Below are 22,044 nucleotides of genomic sequence, written 5' to 3'. Positions count from 1 at the left end.
ATTCCACCTCAATCATTCCACATATTTATCAGCATTATGAGGTCATAATAGTGAACTATATGAGGATCAAAATATAATGTTGCAGTTATTTTTATAGTAAAAGTCATATATATATATATATATATATATATTTACCTAATAGCTCACTTTTATAAGTTTAATTGCTTATAGTTGTCAGAATCAATATATAAATATATAAATATGTACTGTGTAATAATGGTTAGTTATTATTTCATTGTTATGAAATGAAAAAGTGGGTCTGGCAATTTTGACGTTTTTTGTAGTTTGACTATTTGGCATAGGTTTGGTCTATATGATAAGGCTCTAGATTAAATGTAGAAATATTTCTGGTCCTATATTAGGGCACATTCCTTACTCTAGATTAAGGGTGTTTCTCTTTTCCCATGACAGTAATGATAAAATGTTAATTACCTAGCTTAGGGTGCAGAATTTAAAGACATGAATCTGGTCCATGTCAATAGTTCTAATATGGCAGACATCTATTAATTTCATACAAAAGAAGAATTTCTATGAATTACAAAAACAGCTATTTTATTGGCCATAAATAATATCTTTACAAATAATACCAAGTTTAACTAAATTATTTACATTATCTAGATCATTATAAACTGAAAATTAGTTACTAAGATAATTGAGCATAATCTAAAGCAAGAGGGAAATCCAATGCACATCCTCCTTTTTCTTTCTCCACTAAAAATGGCACCAATGAAAGTGACTGGGTCGTCAATGTTTATTTTGCAATTAATAAAGGATAAAGGTACTTTCTGAATTTTTTTAGATGTTCACATTTTAGCTAAATGGGCCAAGTAGAAAAGTAATTTTTAAACATTTGTTGGCTATGAAACCAATTTAAGTAAACTCTGATTTAAAAATCCAAACTAGAATCCAAACTACATAGTTAAATGTAGTGTTGTTAAGGTATTGAGAGATGGTATAGCATTTAAGGAAATCTTAAGTTTGGTGTGTTTATGCTTTTCCTGACATATTTTCAATGCATACTCACATGTGTACTTTTCTGGAAGAATGTTTTTTCTAATACATTAGATTTCCAAAGTGACTCATAGTTTGGAAAAATTTTTAAATTGCTTCTGGCTAACTAAATAAATGAATGACCAAATAAAACATATCAGGAGACCCAGTTCACTTTAATGTTCTGACACTAATTAGTTTATGACCCTAAATAACTCACATGAATAATCTTATTTTCTGTTTCCTCATGAATTAGAAAAAGAAAACAATTAGGTCTGTATTATTTCCAAAAATTTTACACTAAATCCTGGAAAAGAAGAAAGACATTAGTGGAAAAGTAGTGAAATCTAAATAAAGTCTTTAGTTTAGTTAATAACATACTATTATTAATCTCTTAGTTTTGACAAGTGTACCAGGGTTATGTAGAATGTTAACACTAGGGGAAACTGAGTAAAGAGTATAGGGGAACTCGTACTATCTTTGTGACATTTCTGTAAATGAGAATGTAAAAACTACAAACAAAATTTCTATTAAATTAAGTTTTGTGTCTAAAACAAAAATTAAATTATTCTAAAATAAAATATTTATTTAAAAAAAAGTATCACAGTTTTAACATCTAGTGAGGCTGAGAATTTATTTTTAACTTAGAAAATAGTGGATCTTATATGTTATTGAGACCCATTGCATGTTTTTGAGCCAGTAAACCACATGATCAAAGGAAAACTTATTTGGAGGTAATGTTCCACATGGAGGGAATAAGGAAAACTAGAGGAATATGAGTATTGAAAGGCAACATTATTGTTCTAAACTTGAGCTAGGACTGAGGTTGTGAGAATGGAAGGAAAGCATATGAAAGTATAAAGGTATGAATATCTTTAAAGAAATAATTAACAGGGCTGACTAGGCAAAATCACATAGCCATTATATGTATTTTGTGGTCAACACTGGGCCTTGGAAGTGGAAAGTCATGTTTACTGCCTTTTAAAAATAATAATGCCTTATGAATTTATCTTTTTCTTTCAAAATTCAAGATTTAGCAGGTAATCAAACTTTTTCTAAATAAATCAATTTCTCTTTATCCCTTTTTCTCATTTATAAGCATTTTTCTTTAAATGAATTGGAAAATTTTATATTTTATTACATTGGATTGTTATATTAAGTAAATAGGTATGTTTCAATTCCACTCAAAACAAAGCAGTCTACCTCCAAAAAAAATGATCATGATTTGTACTATGAGAATATATCTTAAAAGGTAATAAAATAGAATATGTTGGGAAAAGTCATTTTTAAACTAGAAAATTGCAATTGGTCTTAATTGGGACTTAGTCTTTTAGCAGTTAGTTCCTTTCACTGTTCTTTTGTGTGTAACACTTTGTGCACCCTGAGAAATCTCTGATCTTAATGCTACGCTCAAGAATTATTTTCATGGCTCTGATTAAACTGCAAAAATTCTCATACTTTAGTCACCCATTACTAAATCAAAATTGCTCTGTGATCAGCTTTTATGATGTTGGCCAACACAACAGTGTTTTCTCTGGAGATTTTACTTGAGACGTTTTCAGAATTACAAGTCTAAAACTAACATGTTAGAACTTGTTGTTTCACATGACCCTCTATAATTGGACTAGTAAATAAATTGTCAACCACCATTAAATGTTTGGGTCACAAATAATCTTTGGAATAAATTAGATCAAAATCTTTCCTTTTCCACAATGAAATTGAGAACCAGAGAATTATTTTTTTCTGGAATTTTATTTTATTTTATTTTTTCACAACTTTATTGGAATGTAATTGCTTTACAATGTTGTGTTAGTTTCTGCTGTACAACAAAGTACAAGCTATATATATACATATATCTCCATTTTCCCTCCCTCTTGAGCCTCCCTCCCACCCTCCCTATCCCATCCCTCTAAGTCGTCACACAGCATCGAGTTGATCTTCTTGTGCTATGCAACAGCTTCCTATTAGATGTCCATTTTACATTTGGTAGTGTATATATGTCAGTGCTATTCTCTCACTTCATCCCAGCTTCCCCTTCCCCCTCTGTGTCCTCAGGCCCATTCTTTACATCTGGGTCTTTTTTCCTGCCCTGCCATTAGGTTCATCAGTACCACTTTTTCAGTTTCCATATATATGTGTTAGCATATGGTATTTGTTTTTCTCTTTCTGATTTATTTCAGTCTGTATGACAGATTCTAGGTCCATCCACCTTACTACAAATAACTCAATTTCACTCCATTTTACAGCTGAGTAATATTCAATTGTACATTTATGTCACATCTTCTTTATCCATTCATCTGTTGATGGACATTAGGTTGCTTCCATGTCCTGGCTACTATAAATAGTGCTAAAATGAACATTGTGGTACATGTCTCTTTTTGAATTATAGTTTTCTCAAGATATATGCCAAGAAGTGGGTTTGCTGGGTCATATGGTAGTTCTATTTTTAGTATTTTAAGGAACCACCATACTGTTCTCCATAGTGGTTGTATCAATTTACATCCCCACTAACAGTGCAGGAGGGTTCCCTTTTCTCCACACCCTCTCCAGCATTTATTGTTTCTAGACTTTTTGATGATGACCATTCTGACTGGTGTAGATGATACCTCATTTTGGTTTTGATTTTCATTTCTCTAATGATTAGTGACATTGAGCATCTTTTCATGTATTTGTTGGCTATCTGTATGTCTTCTTTGGAGAAATGACTATTTAGGTCTTCTGCCCATTTTTTGATTGGTTTTTTTTTTTTTTTTAATATTGAGCTGCATGAGCTGCTTGTATATTTGGAGATTAATCCTTTGTCTGTTGCTTCACTTGCAAATATTTTCTGCCATTCTGAGAGTTGTCTTTTTGTCTTGTTTATGGTTTTCTTTGCTGTGCAAAAGCTTTTAAGTTTCATTAGGTCTCATTTGTTTATTTTTGTTTTCATCTCCATTTCTCTAGGAGGTGGGTCAATAAGGATCTTGCTGTGATTTATGTCATAGAGTGTTCTGCCTATGTTTTCCTCTAAGGGTTTGATAGGGTCTGGTCTTACATTTAGATCTTTAATACATTTGGAGTTTATTTTTGTGTATGGTGTTGGGGAGTGTTCTAATTTCATTCTTTTCCATGTAGCTGTCCAGTTTTCCCAGAACCACTTATTGAAGAGGCTGTCTTTTCTCCACTGTATATTCTTGCCTCTTTCATCAAAGATAAGGTGACCATATGTGTGTGGGTTTATCTCGGGGCTTTCCATCCTGTTCCATTGATCTATATTTCTTTTTTTTGTGCCAGTACAATACTGTCTTGATTACTGTAGCTTAGTAGTATAGTTTGAAGTCAAGGAGCCTACTTCCTCCAGCTCCATTTTTCTTTCTTAAGATTGCTTTTGCTATTCAGGGTTTTTTGTGTTTCCATACAAATTGTAAAATTTCTTGTTCTAGTTCTGTGAAAAATGCCATTGGTAACTTGAGTGGGATTGCATTGAATCTGTAGATTGCTTTGGGTAGTATAGTCATTTTCACAATATTGATTCTTCCAATCCAGGAGTATGTTATATCTCTCCATCTGTTTATATCATCTTTGATTTATTTTATCAGTGTGTTATAGTTTTCTGAGTACAGGTCTTTGACCTCCATAGATCGGTTTATTCCTAGGTAGTTTACTCTTTTTGTTGCAGTGGTAAATGGGATTGTTTCCTTAATTTCTATTTCTGATCGTTCATTGTTAGAGTATAGGAATGCAAGAGACTTCTGTGCATTAATTTTGTATCCCACAACATCACCAAATTTATTGATTAGTTCTAGTAGTTTTCTGATAGCATCTTCAAGATTTCTATGCATAGTATGATGTCATTTTCAAACAGTGACAGTTTTACTTCTTTTCAATTGGGAGCCATTATATTTCTTTTTCTTCTCTCAGTTCTGTGGCTAGGACTTCCAATACAATGTTCAATAATAGTGGGGAGAGTGGACAGCCTTCTGTTATTCCTGATCTTACAGGAAATGCTTTCAGATTTTCACCATGGAAAATGATGTTTCCTTTGGGTTTGTCAAATATGACTCTTGTTGTGCTGAGGTAGGTTCCCTCTATGCCCACTGTCTGGAGAGTTTTTATCATAAATCAGTGTTGAATTTTGTCAGCTTTTTCTGCATGTATCAAGAAGATCATATGATTTTTATTTTTTAATTTGTTAGTGTGGTGTATCACATGGATTGTTTTGCATATACTGAAGAATCCTTGCATTTCTGGGATAAATTCCACTTGAACATGGTGTATGATCTTTTTTAATGTGCTGTTGGATTCTGTGTGCTAGTATTTTGTTGAGGAATTTTGTGTGTATGTTCTTCAGTGATATTGGTCTATAATTTTCTTTTTTTGTGATATCTTTGTCTGGTTTTGGTATCAGGGTAATGGTGGCTTCATAGAACGAGTTTGGTAGGGTTCCTCCTTGTGCAATTTTTTGGAAGAATTTCAGAAGGATAGGTGTTAACTCTTCTCTAAATGTTTGATAGAATTCACCTGTGAAGCCCTGTGGTCCTGGACTGTTGTTTGTTGGAAGATGTTTAATTACAGTTTCAATTTCATTACCTGTGATTGGTCTGTTTATATTTTCTAATTCTTCCTGGTTCAATCTTGGAAAGTTGTACCTTTCCATGAATTTGTCCATTTCTTCCAGGTTGTCCATTTTATTGGCATATAATTGCCTGTAGTAGTCTCTTAATGATCTTTTGTATTTCTCCAGTGTCTGTTGTAACTTCTTTTTCATTTCTAAATTTACTGATTTGAGTCCTCTCCCGTTTTTTCTTGATGAGTCTGGCTAAAAGCTTATCAATTTTGTTTATCCTCTTAAAGAAGAAGCTTTTAGTTTTACTGATCTTTGCTATTGGTTTCTTTGTTTCTGTTTCATTTACTTCTGCTCTGATCTTTATGGTTTCCTTCCTTCAACTAACTTTCGATTTTCTTTGTTATTTTTCCACTTGCTTTAGGTGTAAGATTAGATTATTTCAGATATTTCTTCTTTCTTGAGATGAGCTTGAATTGCTATAAACTTCCCTCTTAGAACTGCTTTTGCTGTATCCCATGGGTTTTTTTTTTTCTTTCAGAGATTGTTTTATTCCTTGAAACATTTCAAATAAACATTCATATTGAGGAGACACTGATTTTCACCTCCAGAAATGAATTTAAATTCAGAGATGTTTGGTTGGATTTTTAAAATAAATTTCTATATACCATGCATTATAGGCACAAATTCTTTTAAATTTTCAATATTATAATGTGCATTAACTTGGCATTATCCTGCCTCAAGTGCCAAAATTTCTGATTTGAAATTCTAAAATTCTGAGAACTTATTTGCTATCTGCATCTAATCTTACCTGAAGTGATGAGATTCTTTGTTTTTTGTGTTGTATTTTTTTGTTTATATTTTTTACATCTTTATTAGAGTATAATTGCTTTACAATGTGGTATTAGTTTCTGCTTTATAACAAAGTGAATCAGTTATACATATACATAAGTCCCCATATCTCTTCCCTCTTGTGTCTCCCTCCCTCTCACCCTCAATATCCGAACCCTCCAGGTGGTCACAAAGCACCGAGCTGATCTCCCTGTGCTATGTGGCTGCTTCCCACTAGCTATCTATTTTATGTTTGGTAGTATATATATGTACATGCCACTCTCTCACTTTGTCCCAGCTTACACTTCCCCCTCCACATATCCTCAAGTCCATTCTCTAGTAGGTCTGCATCTCTATTCCCATTTTGTCCCTAGGTTCTTCATGACATTTTTTTTTTTTTAGATTCTATATATATGTTAGCATATAGTATTTACTTTTCTGTTTCTGACTTACTTCACTCTGTATAACAGAATCTAGGTCCATTCACCTCACTACAAATAACTCAATTTTGAATCTTTTTATGACTGAGTAATATTCCACTGTATATATGTGCCATATCTTCTTTACCATTCATCTGTTGATGTGCACTTAGGTCGCTTCCATGTCCTGACTATTGTAAATAGAGCTACAATGAATATTTTGGTACATGTCTCTTTTTGAATTATGGTTTTCTCAGGGTATATGCCCAGTAGGGGGCTTTCTGTGTTGGATGGTAGTTCTATTTTCAGTTTTTTAAGGAACTTCCATACTGTTCCCCATAGTGGCTGTATCACTTTACATTCCCACGAACAGTGCAAGAGGGTTCCCTTTCCTCCACACCCTCTCCAGCATATATTTTTTGTAGATTTTTTGATGATGGCCATTCTGACTGTTGTGAGACGATATCTCATTATGGTTTTCATTTGCATTTCTCTAATGATTAGCGATGTTGAGCATCCTTTCATGTGTTTGTTGGCAATCGGTATATCTTCTTTGGAGAAACGTCTATTTAGATCTTCTGCCCATTTTTGGATTGGGCTGTTTGTTTTTTTTGATATTGAGCTGCATGAATGTCTTGTAAATTTTGGAGATTAATCCTTTGTCAGTTGCTTCATTTGCAAATATTTTCTCCCATTCTGAGGGTTGTCTTTTCATCTTGTTCATGGTTCCTTTGCTGTGCAAAAGCATTTAAGCTTCATTAGGTCCCATTTGTTTATTTTTGTTTTTATTTTCATTTCTCTAGGAGGTGGGTCAAAAAGGATCTTGCTGTGATTTATGTCATAGAGTGTTCTGCCTATGTTTTCCTTTAAGAGTTTTATAGTGTCTGGCCTTATATTTAGATCTCTAATCCATCTGAGTTTATTTTCATATATGGTGTTAGGGAATGTTCTAATTTCATTCTTCCCCATGTAGCTGTCCAGTTTTCACAGCACCACTTATTGAAGAGGCTGTCTTTTCTCCACTGTATATTCTTGCCTCTTTTATCAAAGATAAGGTGACCATATTTGCGTGGGTTTATCTCTGGGCTTTCTATCCTGTTCCATTTATCTATATTTCTGTTTTTGTGCCAGTACCATACTGTCTTGTTTCCTGTAGCTTTGTAGTATAGTCTGAAGTCAGGGAGAATGATTCCTCAGGCTCCGTTTTTCTTTCTTAAGATTGTTTTGGCTATTTGGGCTCTTTTGTGTTTCCATACAAATTGTGAATTTTTTTGTTCTAGTTCTGTGAAAAATGTCAGTGGTAGTTTGATAGGGATTGCATTGAATCTGTAGATTGCTTTGGGTAGTAGAGTCATTTTGACAATGTTGATTCTTTCAGTCAAAAAACATGGTATATCTCTCCCTCTATTTGTGTCATCTTTAATTTCTTTCATCAGTGTCTTATAATTTTCTGCATACAGGTCTTTTCTCTCCTTAGGTAGGTTTATTCCTAGATATTTTATTCCTTTTGTTGCAATGATAAAGGGCAGTGTTTTCTTAATTTCACTTTCAGCTTTTTCTTCATTAGTGTACAGGAATGCCAGAGATTTCTGTGCATTAATTTTTAATCCTGCTACTTTACTAAATTCATTGATTAGTTCTAGTAGTTTTCTGGTAGCATCTTTAGGAATCTCTATGTATAGTATCATGACATCTGCAAACAGTGACAACTTTGTGTTATCTTTTCAGATTTGGATTCCTTTTATTTCTTTTTCTTCTCTGACTGCTGTGGCTAAAACTTCCAAAACTATGTTGAATAATACTGGGGAGAGTGGGCAACCTTTTCTTGTTCCTGATCTTAATGGAAAAGTTTTCAGTTTTTCACCATTGAGGACGATGTTGGCTGTGTGTTTGTCATATGTGACCTTTATTATGTTGAGGAAAGTTCCCTCTATGCCTACATTCTAGAGGGTTTTTATCATAAATGGGTGTTGAATTCTGTTGAAAACTTTCTCTGCATCTATTGAGATCATCATGTGGATTTTCTCCTTCAATTTGTTACTGTGGTGTATCTTATTGATTGATTTGCATATATTGAAGAATCCTTGCATTCCTGGGATAAACCCCCTTGATTATGGTGTATGATCCTTTTAATGTGCTGTTGGATTCTGTTTCCTAGTATTTTGTTAAGGATCTTTGCATCTATGTTCATCAGTGATATTGGCCTGTAGTTTTGTTTCTTTCTCACCTCTTTGTCTGGTTTTGGTATTAGGTGGATGGTGGCCTCTTAGCATGGGCTTGGGAGTGTTCCTCCCTCTGCTATATTTTGGAAGAGTTTGAGAAGGATAGGTGTTAGCTCTTTGCTAAATGTTTGATAGAATTCTCCTGTGAAGCCATCTGGTTCTGCGTTTGTTTATTGGAAGATTTTAATCAGAGTTTTGATTTCAGTCCTTGGGATTGGTCTGTTCATATTTTCTATTTCATCCTGTTTCAGTCTCAGAAGGTTGTGCCTTTCTAAGAATTTGTCCATTTCTTCCAGGCTGTCCATTTAATTGGCATATAGTTGATTGCAGTAATCTCTCATGATCCTTTGTGTTTCTACAGTGTCAGTTATTACTTCTTCTTTTTCATTTCTAATTTTATTCTAATTCTATCTAATTCCTTTTTTTCTTGATGAGTCTGGCTAATGGTTTATCAATTTTGTTTATCTACTCAAAGAACCACCTTTTAATTTTATTGATTTTTGCTATCGTTTCCTTCATTTCTTTTTCATTTATTTCTGATCTGATCTTTATGATTTCTTTCCTTCTGTTAACTTCAGGTTTTTTGTTGTTCTTCTTTTTCTTCTTTCTCTAATAGCTTAAGATGTAAGTTTAGGTTGTTTATTTCAGATGTTTCTTGTTTCTTAAGGTAGGATTGTATTGCTATAAACTTCCCTCTTCGAACTGCTTTTGCTGCATCCTGTAGGTTTTTTGTGGTCGTGTTTTCATTTTCATTTGTTTCTCGGTATTTTTTGATTTCCTCTTTGATTTCCTCAGTGATCCCTTGGTTATTAAGTAGTGTATTGTTTAGCCAATATGTGTTTGTAATTTTTACAGATTTATTCCTGTAATTGATATCTAGTCTCATAGCATTGTGGTCAGAACAGATACTTGATATGATTTCAATTTCTTCAATTTACCAAGGCTTGATTTATGACCCAAGGTATGATCTATCTTGGAGAATGTTCCATGAGCACTTCAGAAGAATGTGTATTCTGTTGTTTTTGGATGGAATGCCATATAAATATCAATTAAGTCTATCTTGTTTAATGTATCTTTTAAAGCTTGTGTTTCCTTATTTATTTTCATTTTTGATGAACTGTCCTTTGGTGAAAGTGGGTGTTAAAATCCCCTACTATGATTGTGTTACTGTGGATTTCCCCTTTTATGGCTCTTAGTATTTGCCTTACATATTGAGGTGCTCCTATGTTGGGGGCATAAATATTTACAATTATTTTATCTTCTTCTTAGATTGATCCCCTGATCATTAGGTAGTGTCCTTTTTTGTCTCTTGTAATAATCTTTGTTTTAAAGTCCATTTTGTCTGATAGGAGAATTGTTATTCCAGCTTTCTTTTGATTTCCATTTGCATGGAATATCTTTTTCCATCCCCTCATTTTCAGTCTGTATGTGTCCCTAGGTCTGAACTGGGTCTCCTGTAGACAGCATATATATGGGTCTTGTTTTTGTATCCATTCAACCAGTGTATCTTTTGGTTGGAGCATTTAAGCCATTTATATTTAAGGTAGTTATCAATATCCATGTTCCTATTATCACTTTGTTAACTGTTTTGGGTTTGTTATTTTAGGTCTTTTCCTTCTCTTGTGTTTCCTGCCTAGAGAAGTTCCTTCAGTATTTGTTATAAAGCTGGTTTTGTGGTACTGAATTCTCTTAGCTTTTGCTTCTCTGTAAAGGTTTTAATTTCTCCATCAAATCTGAACGAGATCCTTGCTGGGTAGAGTAATCTTGGTTATAGGTTTTGTTCCTTCTTCACTTTAAATATGTTCTTCCTCTCTCTTCTGGCTTGTAGAGTTTCTGCTGAAAGATCAGCTGTTAACCTTATGGGGATTCCCTTTTATGTTATTTGTTGTTTTCCCTTGCTGCTTTTAATATTTTTTCTTTTTATTTAATTTTTGATAGTTTTATTTATATGTGTCTTTGTGTGTGTCTCCTTGGATTTATTGTGTATTGGACTCTCTGTGCTTCCTGGGCTTGATTAACATTTTCCTTTCCCATAGTAGGGCAGTTTTCCACTACAATCTCTTCAAATATTTTCTCAGTCCCTTTCTTTTTCTCTTTTTCTCCTGGGATCCCTGTAATTCGAATGTTGTTGTGTTTAATGTTGTCCCAGAGGTCTCTGAGATTGTCCTTAATTCTTTTCATTCTCTTTTCTTTATTCTGTTCTGCAATAATTATTTCCACCATTTTATATTCCAGGTCACTTATCCGTTCTTCTGCCTCAGTTATTCTGCTATTGATCCCTTCTAGAGAATTTTTAATTTCCTTTATTGTGTTGTTCATTCACAGTTTGTTTGCTGTTTATTTCTTCTAGGTTCTTGTTAAACATTTCTTGTATTTTCTCCATTCTATTTCCAAGATTTTAGATCATCTTTACTGTCATTATTCTGAATTCTTTTTCAGGTAATCTGCCTATTTCATCTTCATTTGTTAGGTCTGGTGGGTTTTTGCCTTGCTCCTTCATCTGCTGTGTGTTTCTCTGTCTTCTCATTTTGCTTAACTTACTGTGTTTGAGGTCTCCTTTTCGCAGGCTGCATGTTCTTAGTTCCCATTGTTTTTGGTGCCTGTCCCCAGTGGCCAAGGTTGGTTCAGTGGATTGTGTAGGCTTCCTGGTGGAGGGGACTGGTGCCTGTGTTCTGTTGGATGAGTCTGGATCTTGTCTTTCTGGTGGGTAGGTCCACGTCTGGTGGTGTGTTTTGCGGTGTCTGTGGCCCTATTATGATTTTATGTAGCCTCTCTGCTAATGGATGGGATTGTTCTTCTGTCTTTCTAGTTGTTTGGCATAGGATGTCCAGCACTGTAGCTTGCTGGTCATTGAGTGGAGCTGGGTCTTGGCATTGAGATAGAAATCTCTAGGAGATTTTCACTGTTTGATATTACGTGGAGCTTTGTGGTCTCTTGTGGACCAGTTTCCTGAACTTGGCCCTCCCACTTCAGAGGAACAGCCCTGATGTCTGGCTGGGGCACCAAGAGCCTGTAATCCACATGCCTCAGAATAAAAGGAGAAAAAAATAATGAAATAAAGAAGATAAAAGAAAAGAAAGTAAAATAAAATAAAATTAAAATAAAAAATAATTATTAAAAAATTAAAATTAAAAAGAAAAGAAAGATAGACAGAAGAGAGCAACCAAACCAAAAATCAACTCCACCAATTATAACAAGTGCTAAAAACTATAGTAAAAATAAAATAAAATAAAAAAGGACAGATAGAACCCTAGGGCAAATGGTAAAAGCAAAGCTATACAGACAAAATCACACACAGAAGCATAGACATACACACTCACAAAAAGAGAAAATGGGTTAATATATATATATATATATATATATATATATATATATATATATATATATATATATATATATATATATATATAATTGCTCCCAAAGTCCACCTCTTCAGTTTGGTATGATTCGTTGTCTATTCAGGTATTCCACAGATGCAGGGTACATCAAGTTGATTGTGGAGATTTAATCCGCTGCTCCTCAGCCTGCTGGGAGGAATTTCCCTTTCTTTTCTTTGTTTGCACATCTCCTGTGGTTTAGCTTTGGATTTGGCCCTGCCTCTGCATTTAGGTCGCCTGAGGGCATCTGTTCTTTGCTCAGACAAGATGGTGTTAAAGGAGCAGCTGATTCAGAGTCTCTGGCTCACTCACACCTGGGGTAGGGAGGGGTACAGAATGCGGGACCATCCTGTGGTGGCAGAGGCCAGTGTGACGTTGAACCAGCGTGAGGCACACCGTGTGTTCTCCTGGGGAAATTGTACCTGGATCACGGGACCTTGCAGTGGCAGGCTGCACAGGCCCCCAGGAGAGGAGGTGTGGATAGTGACCTGTGCTTGCACACAGGCTTCTTGGTAGCTCCAGCTGCAGCCTTAGTGTCTCATGCCCGTCTCTGGGATCCGTGATGATAGCCGTGGCTCGCACTTGTCTCTGGAACTCCTTTAAGTGGCGCTCTTAATCCCCTCTCCTCGTTCACCAGGAAACAAAGAGGCAAGAAAAATTCTCTTTCCTCTTCGGCACCTACAGACTTTTTCCTGGACTCCCTCCCTGCTGGCTGTGGCACACTAGTCCCTTCAGGTTGAGTTCACACAGACAGCCCCAGTCCTCTCCCTGCATTCCATAGGTTTTGGATCATCGTGTTTTCATTGTATTTTGTTTCTATGTATTTTTTAATTTCTTCTTTGATGTCTTCAGTGATCTCTTGGTTATTTAGCAGCACACTGTTCAGCCTCCATGTGATTGTGATTTTTACAGTTTTTTTTTCCTGTAATTGATTTCTAATCTCATAGCATTGTGGTTGGAAAAGATGATTGATAAGATTTCAATTTTCTTAAATTTTCCAAGGCTTGATTTGTGATCCAAGATGTGATCTCTTCTGGAGAACAGAACCAGATAATTTAAATGACTTAAAGAAGTCCTGTGGTTTTCAAAAGATTCTTCAATCACTGCCTACCAACACAGATGTTTCTCTTTCTTCATATAATGAAGATCATGGATCTAAATTTATATGAATAGCCAGAGGGGCACCATTTGTCCCCATTGGAATGGCAGGTTTTGCAGCAATCGTTGTGTATGAATTATATAAATTGAAGAGAAGGGAAAATACTAAAATGTCCATTTACCTGATTCACATGTGCCGGACAACCCAAGGTTTTGTTGGAGGAACAATGACTCTTTGTATGGACTATTCTATGTATCAGGAATTCTGGCCAAAAGCTAAACCTTAGAAGAGATGTGGTCTTGGTCTTGTTGATAGTGCTTGCTTTAGTCAGACATCTCATATTGAGGTTATATATTTATGTTGAAAATAAATTGTTTGAGTGGGTGAGACAATAACATGGTAATTTGAAACTGGCTTATTTTTTTGCAGGTTTGATTTGCCTGGTCACGAAATTATTGGTGACTAGCTCACTAACTATGTCATTCAGGGGAATCAAATTAGCACAAAAAAACATGTCACTTTTACATGCACATGATAATGGTAAAATGTCCACCTTCTTAAGCTCTCCTCATGAAATTAGTTCTAAAGAAGAGAACAAGCCAATCGTGAAATACTCCTAGCTGCTACAAAATATCACATGCTTTTGATGTTACCTAGGAATCCTATTTGCTTTATGGCATTCAGTTTTTAGGACTGGTTGGCTCTTGAAGAACCCTTTCAGAACAATGCATAGAATATAATATTATAATATTATAAGCCTCCCCACACTGACAAATTGTGTGTGTTTAAACCGAACATGAAAAGCTGATAACAGAGCTCCTTAGAAGTAGTATTTATTTCAGGATCATACTTGTAAATATGAGAATAACTTAATTATGGATCCTAGTTTTGCTTTTTTGTTATTGCAGAATTTTATTTTGCTGCTGTTATTTTCGAATAATTTTTAAATGTCATCTTCAAGCAGAAATATGTATTTTAAGTGCTTATGAAAAGGTAAATGGAAAACACTGTTTAAAGTGTGTATAGTATGTTTATTTTCTAAGAATTATAAATGTTAAACTAAATAAATTATCTATAATGGAAGTGATTAATGATTTTTGAGCAAGCTGATTTAGTCAGACATTTTATACAATCTTTGGTATGCTACAGAAAGCTTTATTGCATTTGTGAAGTTCTCTCATCTAACCTGAATTTATATTCTGTGGTGATAACATGGGGAATGTAATGTTAATAAAATGTGAACACTTTAAAAGAAAAAAAAAAGGAAGAATGAGGAGGAGGAGGGTTAAACTCTTGAAGAAGAGAAAAAAGTTAATTTTTGTTTTCTAGATCTCAAATATTTTCTTCAGGCTGATTTGCCTTCTTTGGGACTGAAGTCATTACAGCTTTCTATGTTCTCCTTACAATGATCTAGGCTAATTCTACTTATGATTGGTTCAGGAATACATCAAATAGAGAACACAGAATTCTTTAAAATTGTTTCTGCATCTAATATTTTAATAATGAAGCCAATGAAGGATTGTTCATTTTAAAAATATGCATATTTTTTTCCTTCCACTCCACCCTTTGTCTTTTATACAGAAAGACTAGTGTGATATTGGACTTATTTTTTAAAAATAATTTTGATCAAAGGAGTAAAAAATGTGAAGAAATTATTTAATTTATAAGAACAGATTACAGTTATCTTTTCTAACCTCTCATTTGCCACCTCTTTTTTGAAATTTTTTCTGTAGACATGTAATTCTTCTTAGTGTTTTAATTTTAACTGTTTGATTTTTAGTCTGTTAAATGGAGGTTTTAGGCTGTTAAAGCTGAAAATTGACAATGTCCACAGAAACCAATGGAGCAGAATTATTTTTAGCTATTCAGTATCCTAAAATTAGGAATTTAAGAAGCATTTGTTTTGCCATCCAAATAAAAAACACATACCAGAATGTGCACTCCCTAGCAAGCACCAGACACACAGACTGTGGAAATTATAGTAAGCACACTTTGCTATCAATACTTAACACAAGGTGGTTGCAAAAAGAAATGAGCCAGGGTGTCACAGAGAGCCTCTATGGCTCTCTGCCTTATACTTTTCAGGGACATATAGGGAAACTGTCCCCTTTTGAAAACTTGTCCATTAACTTGAATTTTAAAACCCACAAACATGTGTCTATAAAATTGCTACAAAATCTATAACTTAAAATCTTTGTAACCTTAAAATGCATACAGATTTGGTGAGCTCCTTCTGTTTATTTCATAGTAAGCCAGATTCTTACTTTCCTTATTTGGACAGGAGTGGTATTTCCAAAGAATGAATCATTGAATTTCAAGGGATTTTAGGCTGTCTGACTCAATAACTGTAGTTTTATTGGGCCTATCATCTTCAAACTGTATCAGATTTTGGAGCAGTGAAGCATAAAGCAGAAATACGGAGCAGAACTTTTATTCCACTCAGATGGAAAGAAGAAAGTGAATAGGAAAAATTAGGAACTACAAAATACTTAGAAAACCACAAAGAATTTTTGTCTTTTTTTCATTTTCTTTTCTCAGAACTGTTATCCTTCTCCATCACTCAAAGACATAATGTCTAATGCCATCATAACAGAGTCCAAATGCATTCCCTAGCAGAAAGATATTCAGGTAATTAGCAACAGTAGAAAATTCTAATTTAACATTGCAGATTGAACACCTGAGTTTTCATTAATCTTTTCTGAAATAGTAGGAAAGTGATAGTAAAAATATAAAACAAGTATAATCCTCTCCCAACATATACATACAAAGAAGGGAAAAAGAGTTAACAGTGGAAGAGAGCAAGATGAAAAGTATATACTTTAGTGGTATTTGGCTTAGTACAGAGGGGAACAATGGTGTCTCAAGTCTTACAGAAGAAGGTACAGATAAGAAGCAAGCTTATACACTCTAACTCTAAATATCAGCCTATTCAGAAAAAGAGAGAAACTAATTAGAGGATTAACTTTCAAAGTCCAACACATAACTGAGAGAAATTTCAGAAAAAGTACAAGAAGTAGAAACAACCCCAGGTATTTTAAGTTGGAAAAGATTTAATACAGTGAATGATATGCTTACAGAACCATGAAAGGGGGAAAAAGAGCAGATTCTAAACTGCGTATCTTGAAATGATGCCAGCAAATATAAAACTGGCTAGTTAAGCCTCTGATGTCACTACTGGAGTTATAATAGTCTAGGTCTGGAGCCATGGCCACAGCCATACTAAGCTTTGGATCTCAGGGAACTGAAAAGTGACTGCCTAAGTGTTCATTCCAGCGATTAGGAGGTTGGGTGAAAAAGTCACCACTACTGGGCCATTTTCCTGATATTCAGGAAACTAGAAACTGGAGCCTTCTTCTGCAAAATTCTAATCTGATAGCCAGGGTTAATAGTCAGTTGCCAAAAGAAAATGGAATCAACTTCACTTCTGACATTCAAATCTTGAACGAGTGACTCTAATTGTAGGAACCTAATAATCACTCAGAAACTTAGTTGTGAGGAATTTGAAAAATGTAGTTTCTAGCTGGGTAGCCATGTGCTCATCTAAAATTCTATTATTTAGTAAGAATAGATTTGGGAGGGACAAATAACTCTAGAAGTATACAATAGTTTATTTTCCTTGAGATACTGAATGAAAATGGCTCTAAATTTGAGCAGGTGAAACAGGGGGACTAAGTAACAGTCTATATACTGAACAGTGAGATTCCGAGTTCATTTCCTCCATTTAACTTCCAGAATGCTGGAAGCCAGTTTTAATGTCACAGGCATGATTGGAACATTGTTACTTGGACAAATTAGCCCAAGGGAAAAATGCTAAGTGTATAGATATTTGGGAGCCCTAATGAAATGCCCAAAAGAAACCCACAATTTTATAAAATCTTGCCACACATAAAGCTTCCAATCAGATTGTACTGTATCACAGTTAAGTAAAAGGGACTTCCAATGATATTAGTCATTTTTGAATGCCTTTAATATGAAAGAGAAAGACCAAAATAAGCAAGCAAACGACAACAACCAAAAAAAAAATCCCAACAACAAGTCGTCAATAAGCATTTGGAGGAAATGGAGGCAATATAGAGAACAGAAGAAAATCAAAACTGATGATTAATATTGTCATAGATTTAAGATTGTAAGTAAGAACAAAACACTTAAAAAATGAAACAATCATATAACAAATATGAGCTCTTGGACATTAAAAATATGATATCTGAAGTTTTAAAATTGTTTCAAAATCCTTGTGAGGATTACAAAATAATATTAGAGGAAATCATGCAGAAAGTAGAATAGAAAAATGAGCAAGTAAATCACAGAGAAAAGAAAACAAACTGGAGGATCAATTTACCAAGTCCAATATATAAATAAGCAGAAATCCAGAAAGAAAAATACAGAATAAATGTAAAAAATTATCAACAAAATAACAAAAATTCTCAGAACTGAAAGATATAACTTTGTATATCAAAAGATTCCACTAATGGTCATTTTAATGAATAAAAAGATGCATTGAGGCACCATTATCATTAATTTTTATAAAACCAGAGACAGATGATGATGATGATGAAAGAGAGAGAGAAAGAGAGAGAGACTGACAGAAAGTTTATACCCACCAGAATAGGAAATGGAATGATACCTGATTTTTAGCAGCAAAATATTGAGGAGAAGATAATTTCCAATCAAGAATTTAATGATGCATCAAACTAATCAAGTTGAGAAGAGAATGAAATAAAGACATTTCAGATATTCAGTCTTCAAAAAGTCACTATCCTCATATGCTTTCTAGGCCTCAGCTCTGCAAAATATAATAAAATATATTATTGTCTCTTGCCTTGGTCTTAATGAATTCTTCAGTGAACAGTAGCATGGAAATGAATAGACAAGTTTGTGATTACTTTGGTAGATAGCATTCTGAGTTGTTGCTCTCTTATAACTTTGCATATTACACAGGTCTTTTTAGTTGTTGAAACAAACAAAAAAATTTCCAATATTGCATGATGATTTCAAACATGCAGATGCTAGAGGACTGCACATCTATTTGCACACTATTAGAGACTGGAAATTCATCTATTAATTTCAGCAAGGTTTGATTTGTCTAGGGAGTTACCCATGACATCAACTCAGCTAAAACAAACAAACAAACAAAAAACACTTTATGAAAAAGACATTTTCAGCAAAATTAAAAGTTCCTTCTTTCCATCTCAGCCCTCTCCTGCCCCATAACTATTACAATCAAAACTAACAATGCATTTGTTCAACATCTAGCTCTTGGAAGGCATTTAGGAACTAACTGTTGACCAGCTAACTGCTGAACTCATTGAACAGAAGACTGCATGAAGGTAAAGCCTGGCTTGAGAATTGTATTACTGGTTATCTTTCCTAATTCTACAGTCTTGGAGTAGTATGAGAAATGCACATAGCAAAGAGCCTTAAAGGCCTACCTAATTAGCAATCAAATCAAAGTATAGATTTGGAGAAAAAGGAATAGAGTAATGAAAGATCAAATTCTAAACTAAGCCATTAGTTTAGAATAATAAGCTATTAGGTTAGAATAATATATGACCATCAACCTGTATATATGACAATTATACATATGTCATATATATGTATATATGACAATGAAGTATGATCTGAAGAAGACAATAAATCCTAGAATACGATGCCTGAAATGTCACTGTTACAACTTGATTACTTTTTTATAACTCTGGATCTTGTGTTAAAATGGAAATTACATTTAGGTCATTTGTACCTCAGTGTGATTTAGTTTCAGGTCCTTTTCTGAGACAGAATACAGGAGAGCACAATGCTTAGTGAAAACAAGGGGGAATGAGCATTCAAACAAGAGCTGAAGGAATCAGAGAACAGCTTCATTACACAGCAGTGAGAGAGCAGCTTCATGGACCTCTATGGAGGTCTGTGGCATGCTTGAGGGCCATCCAATGATCTGGAGAAGGAGTTAATTTTCATCTTGAAAATCAATTTGTAGAAAAATCTCTGTTGAGAAGAGGAAGGGTGACAGGCAGGTAAACTAGGATTTGTGTGGCTTCTGCACACTTGTTAAGCATGTTGAATTTCCCAAGTTGTATATCAACCACATAGGGATTAGAGCTGGAGATTAATTTAGATTTATGTAGAATTTAAGCTTCCATATCAGTCCTGAGTTGCTGAAGAAATGAACTGCTAGGCAAAGCTTTAGAGCCAGCCCAGGGACCTGGACTTAATAAAACATATCGGAAGGGTCAGAAGTTCTGAGGTGATCAGTGTATAAATTCTTAATCCCTGTATACACATTTGATCATTTATTTATCACCATGACTCATCATGACCAGGTGTGTTGTGTGAAAAGTTTCCCACGACCTCCTGCACAGACCCGCCAGTAACTCATTCAGATTTTCCTATTGGAAATCACCTGAGTATTGCACTTCAGTATTTATATATAAAAACTTGCTAACTACTGGATATCAAAGGAGCTTGATCAATTTATCCTTATATGCTCTCATTTTTATAATTAAAATTTAAAACTGTATTTAGTTTATTAATACCAAAACATATACTTATAAAAGAATAAAACTCCATAAAAGTTGATGCATTTGTGATTTTAGCACAGTATATATGAGATGAATTTACAATGTCAAGAAATTAATTCATTATTAAAAGTTTCCTCCCAGACAAAGTCCAGTGAATTATTTAAGTTGTGGCATCCAAAGCCACTACTGCACCCTCTTTCAGTCATTTACAAGGGCTTTCATAGAAGTTATCCCAATTTTATTATTCATTGTCATAAAAATCTCAATTATAGCAAAATATAAAGACCTTGGTAAGGCAAACAAACTGTAAAGATAGAAAAATTAGGGGGCTTAACATGTAGGAATAGAGAAATGTAGTTTATGTCGAATCCTATTTGTTGATAATAGGACTTTAAGGAAACTTGTTGGAAAGATTGAGCTTATAGCTCTATTTTATAACTGGTGGAAGTGAACTTCATTGCTCTGGTTCTAGAATTTTGTACTAGGATCCACAGTCATCATTTCTCCCTTTACCCTACAGAATTTCCTCTTTTGGATTTTATCATATGTTGTACCATATGCTGGCTTTTATTCTTAATTTGTATCATCAGTATTTCTTGCCCTTTAAATTTTATATTAACATATTCTGTGCATGTCCACTTACTCTCTTCCATTCAGAGGACTATTTCAGCATGTCACAAGTGCTCTATTAAACTATTAAACTATTGTTTAGGGAATTTTACATTTTTTTCTTCTTAAGTAACTGATTGTATATTATATGTAAAGATAATCAACATCTATAAAAACAAAAAGAAAGCAAACAGTACTAAAATGACTTCTATTCTGATTGTCATTAAGGCTTACCTACATCTCAGTTTAGTTATTTTGTGATATAAAGCTATCTTAAAGAGAAGCGGCCAAGATGGTAGAGTAAGAAGACCCTGAGCTCACCTGCTTCTATGAGCACACCAAAATTACAACTATTTACAGAGCAACTATTGATGAGAACAACCTGAAGCCTAACAGAGAATATTTTATACAATTAAAGCTATGAAAAATGAACCACAATGATATGGATAGAAGGGACAGAGATGCACTGTAGTCAAGACCCATACCCCTAGGTAGGTGACCCAGAAAAGAGAAGATATTTACAATTGCAGAGTTTCTCCCCAAGGAGCAAGGGATCCATACTCAACATTGGGCTCCCAAACACCATATGGGCTTCTCAGTCCAGGGGTCCTACACTTGGAAGACAAACCCCCAGAATGTTTGGCTTTGAAGAGCAATGGGGTTTACTTTTGGGAGAGACAGAGGGCTGTAGAAATAGAGACACCACATTTAAAGGGTTCATGCAAAGCCACATGCTCTGGGACACAGGGCAGGAACAGTAATTTGAAAGGACCCATTAGCTGTTCTTGGAGAGCTTCCAAGAGAAGTAGGAGAGACTTGGGACTCTATCTACTACAAGGACACTGGTGGTTCTGACCAGTACCATTTTGGAATCTTCCTTCTAGCTTTTAACCACTGGGACTCAGCTAGTCAGCACCAGTTCTGGGAAGCCAAAGGCCAAGCAGCTACCTGTGTGGGGATAAAATCTCACTCACCAGCAGGTCGGCTGCTGTAGGAACCTCTGAGCTCCAGCTGCCCTGGGACACGGTTCCACCCAACACTAAGATGACACCAGCCCCAGGTCACCCTTGGCTCTGGCCCACTTAACAACAGGAAGATACAAGCCAAGGACCACTGCAGCCTTACAACCACCTGTTTCAAACTGACCCACTCACAAGCAGGTTGACACCAGCACCAGACTCAAGATCTGCTGAATTCTATCCTGCCCACCAGTGGGTCAACATTAATTTCTGGACACTTTGGTGCCCTCAACCAACTACCCTAGTATCTGGTCTCTCCCAGCAGCAGGTTGACACTAGCTATGGGGTCTTTAACCCTCCAGCCAGCCACCACAGGACATGGTCTCACCCACCAGTGAGCCTGCACTAGCCCCAGGAATACCCAGGCTCTGTAACCAGCTGGTTCATAACCCAGACCTGCCACCAGCATACCAGCACTAG

The 22,044-nt window shown here is 34.9% G+C and overlaps 1 protein-coding gene and 1 pseudogene across 2 annotated transcripts in view; both read left to right on the top strand.

Moving 5' to 3' along the window:
• The window catches only part of GUCY1A2 (guanylate cyclase 1 soluble subunit alpha 2), a gene marked incomplete at both ends in the record, with an annotated part of 393,777 nt that overhangs the window by 362,392 nt on the left and 9,341 nt on the right, over positions 1-22,044 (top strand). The gene's annotated exons all lie outside the window — the stretch shown is intronic.
• LOC307056622 (HIG1 domain family member 1A, mitochondrial-like) lies at positions 718-13,767 on the top strand (annotated as a pseudogene). The gene is made up of 2 exons: positions 718-778; positions 13,474-13,767. The product of its transcript is annotated as an HIG1 domain family member 1A, mitochondrial-like (transcript).

This window comes from Hyperoodon ampullatus, assembly GCF_949752795.1.
Source record: "Hyperoodon ampullatus genome assembly, chromosome: 7".
NCBI lineage: Eukaryota > Metazoa > Chordata > Mammalia > Artiodactyla > Ziphiidae > Hyperoodon > Hyperoodon ampullatus.
This window is presented reverse-complemented; position numbering and strand designations above follow the sequence as displayed.